The following is a 4,298-nucleotide window of genomic DNA, read 5'->3' on the forward strand; positions in this document are numbered from 1 at the left end:
TAAATAATTGCCATGTTACCCACTGAAATACAATTCTCCACTACACTCTGTCTCTGTCTATCTACTGCCCTTACAAACCTTGTTACAAACCTTCTTTCAGGTGACAGGCGAAATCCTTTCCAAGTTCAACCCACATACAACCACTGGGCCCCTTGGATTGGCTCTCATACTCGCAAGTCGAACATGGTGCTCAATACAGAGCATGAGATGGTCCACATGTCCATGCAGCCAAATGAATGCAGGGAGATGGACATAACAGAGGACTGGTTACTGGACGAAATACCCAATTTGAAGGTGAGCTTATCTGCATTTCCTGAACATGATCTGAACCTTAAACTCATACTATACTGACTTTGCACACATTCACTCTTCAGCACTTATGAACACATCCAAACGCATTGCACTACACATACACATGCACACACACACCTGACTTTCAGCACTTTTTCTTTTTTATACATCTTCCTCTATTTCATGGACCTGTCTTACATCTCTCCACGCATAATATTCCTCTCTACCTTCACTACCCTATATCCCCTGCCATTATAAGTAAGACCTCTCACACCCTCCCCCCTCATACACACCACACTGCTTCACACTGCACACACACTGCTTCACCTCCCCAGTCACCAATCACCAGTAACCTCAACCCCCTCCTACATACACACCGTAATACACACATTAATCTTGCGTCTAAGAGAAGAGATGGCCACTAGAAGCAAATACGATAAAGTCTTTCAGAAGGTTTGGGGTGCATCTGGTAAGTTAAAATAACTGGCTCAACACAAGTGTTTATCACAACAGTGTTAATCTTTTGGACTGTCTACTGGTAATGTAGTTGGACACCATTGAGTACTTTCTTTCTACCACAGGTGGTTGGGCTGTTGTTATGTGCCCCTGCGGACAAGTTGTTTCTTTAAAATGCAACATTAGGGCAGAAAGTCCGTGAGACTTCACAGACTTGTTGCTCTCGTGGAAACATATGCCAAATATAAGCATCTACGCTTGCAGTACATGCTAACCTGAGAGAACCTGAGGTGGTCCCTTTCAGCCCTCATGAGGGTCGACTGCTGGACCCCAGCCCTGAAAACCTGCAGTGGGCATCCAAAGGTGGCACAGTCAGTTTACCCTGGCTTAAAACCAAGAAAACTTTCCCGGACCCGAATGGACATCCTTTGACTGGGTCGGAAGAACACTATTGTCTCTATGACACCTTCCACGACAGAAACACGAAAGACCCAAGAGATATCCTCCAGAGGTTAGGACTGGTACCAGAGCTTGCCGGAAGAATAAACAGCCAAGTAGTTGAACAGCTCTTCTCCATCATGAAGAAAAACAATTACTTCATGAATATGCTCTCTCCTTCTGCACATGTCTTCACGATGCGAAATATCATTCATCACTACAATCAACAGAAAAAACAAGACAGTCATGGAGGAGTTAAGGAAGCTTGTGAGCCCTGACATTCCACTGACTCTCAATGAGTATGGACAGGTAGAATTATGTCTCTTGCCCTCTTCTCAGACAAGAGAATGTGATCTTCTCCCAGACACACATGTTGTCATGGACACTTCACAGACAACAGAATTAGACCCACATTTCCCACCACAATGTCAGCGTAAGAGACATTTTCAAGCTGTTTTCACTAGTGATTGTATACAGTACATACAGTATATATGTTTCCAATAATACATTCTATTTTTTTTTTGTGTCTCTCTTCAGCTGTTCACCCCACTATTCTTGACTCCACAGTTGCAAATTGGAAACAAACACCACATGCAAGACTCTCTCAAGCAGTAAGGTGTAATAGTAGTATTTCTCAATCAGCGTCTTCAATCATGCATGCATGTATATCATTTTATGCATATTTCCCCATAGCTAGACTATGTGTTGGACATTAATGGCAAACCACATGAGCCAATTGTCCTAGCCAACTCCCCGATCCTCAGAAGGTCAGACTTTTGGGCACTTGGCCTAGAAAGAGATGTACTGTAGAAGAAATTAAGTATAAACTTAGTGTCTTTTCTTTGATCTGTATTTACTGTGGACTTACAGTATGAATAATCTTATTGTTTCCTTTTAGATTGCAAATTATTGTTTCAACATTATCGCAAACACTGCAAATGCACATGTAAGTCAGTGGTTTATTCATTTTACGAAACGACCTTGCCCTCTGATTTTGTGTTTTTAACAGTTGAATTTGATGTAGTGTAGGCAAAGTCTGTTTCTATGATTTTTTTTTAAATTTTTTTTATTAAAGGGCATAGCAACCATTGCTGTGGATGCCTATGTGGTAGTGACGTGGCTTCCTCCATTATCAGCTTGCCCTGCTGATTCCATGATTGTGAGTAGTGATGTAAAATAATTTGTATCTACCTTGTCTATCTACCTATTTGTATTTACCTCATATACTTCAAGTTCCTCTTTGAAAAGTTTTTGTTTTTCAAGGATATTGTGCTTCTCCCGGCCTGGCAGCCAGGACACTGGACTTTGTGTGTGAGTAATCTCACCTTGGCATATTGTTCTTTGAAATACTATACTATTTTTATACAACCATCATCCTTACTTTGTATATGATGTAGTACATCGCAACATTGTCATCGGCACTGGGGCTGGGAATTACCAAAAAATACAGAAAATGCTAATATAATATATTTTAAAGCATATTTCTTTCATCAGTTGCCTTGCCTAGGGTAAGTCAAGAGCTCAGTCTACTAGACAAATAAAACATCTATTATAAAGGGGGTGATAAGCTCAGGAGGTAGATAATGGCTGAGTGAGAAACATCCGCTGTAAAGTGCTTTATGGTTGGGTCCTTAACCAACCCAGTGTTTTTTTTATGGAAGTATAGTAGTTCTGTTTTAGACTATGGCTGCGTTCGAAACCGCATACTCAATGAGTAGGTACTTAATTTCAATAAGTACTTACTTAACGAGCGCTAAAAGAGTAGGTACTTTATAGCCAGATCTCGTTGAGTATGAATGCGAACCGGACATCTGCCATGTTGACGTTATCATGTGACCTACGACGCGTTATCACACGCGCAACAACTTAAAAGATTTGAACGACACGTTTAATTAATCTATCTGTAAATATCTTGATATTGATTAAACTTGCTCATTTTGTGGTCTTTTTGAAGAAACTGCTGCCCATTTAGTTTGTGAATACATTTAGGGTTGATTTAAGTTCTTATATTTAACCCTACTAATGTGACCCACCGTTTTATCCTTAACGATATTATTTATTTTTATTACAAAATCCCAAAATTGTCATCTCTTGAATATGTTGTTAATTTCTTTATTTTATATCCAAACATTTTTATCCACCATCAAAAGTGGCTAACTGCTTTATGTTTTCCTCTTTTTCTTGTTGAATTTAACTCTCGTTTCATCCCTAGGCCTATAAATTACAAAAAATGCATTTTTTAAATGTATTATAATTAATTATTTAAAGGAGAACTCCGGACAATTTTAACATTGAGCAAATTTTTTTGTACATTTGGAGTGCTGTCAGTAAAGAGAACAACGACAAAAATCGGTGTTGCCTACACCGTGTTATCCTCTTTTTAAAATTTGCACCCTGTTGACTTCAATGGGGCAAGTTTTAAACCTGCTTTTAGCCTCTTAACATCCTTGATGTGTCATTACAAGTGCCCAGCCAATGTGAGTGATTCCTTCGGAGTGAACGCGGGTGAATCTGACTGCAGTAGATATGAAAGATATGAATAAAAATGATGTTTATTCAGCCAGCGCACATACCGGTATTTACATCCTGTTTTCGGTCGAAGTCCATAGTAATCGATTGTCGAGTTCACGCGCATAGGTTTAGTACCTATGATCACGCGCGTGAACTCGACAATCGATTACTATGGACTTCGACCGAAAACAGGATGTAAATACCGGTATGTGCGCTGGCTGAAATAACATCATTTTTATTCATATCTTTCACATCTACTAAATCGGCAACACCGATTTTTGTCGTTGTTCTCTGTACTGACAGCACTCCAAATGTACAAAAAAATGAGCTCAATGTTAAAATTGACCGGAGTTCTCCTTTAAGAAAATATATATTATACCCAGTATCTGGGTCCCATTGACTTCCATAGTAGGAAAAATATGCGGTGGAACTAAAGTACCTTTCCTTCAAAACGGCTTTTCTGCTGGCGCTAGCCTCAGTAAAGCGAGTGGGCGACCTGCACGCGCTCTCAGTGAGCGCTACGTGCCTGGAATTTGGGCCTAACGACTCTAAAGTTATCCTCAAATCAAGGCATGGTTACGTCCCGAAGGTGCTTGCGACTC

The 4,298-nt window shown here is 40.0% G+C and overlaps 1 long non-coding RNA gene across 1 annotated transcript; it reads left to right on the forward strand.

Moving 5' to 3' along the window:
* Positions 1 to 1,009: 1,009 nt before the first annotated feature.
* Positions 1,010 to 1,989, forward strand: LOC311085531. The gene is made up of 3 exons (XR_014606862.1): positions 1,010 to 1,618; positions 1,723 to 1,796; positions 1,879 to 1,989. It is a non-coding gene; the product is annotated as an uncharacterized lncRNA (long non-coding RNA).
* Positions 1,990 to 4,298: the final 2,309 nt, after the last annotated feature.

The sequence above is a fragment of the Abramis brama genome (assembly GCF_963993115.1).
Source record: "Abramis brama genome assembly, chromosome: 6".
Lineage (NCBI taxonomy): Eukaryota > Metazoa > Chordata > Actinopteri > Cypriniformes > Leuciscidae > Abramis > Abramis brama.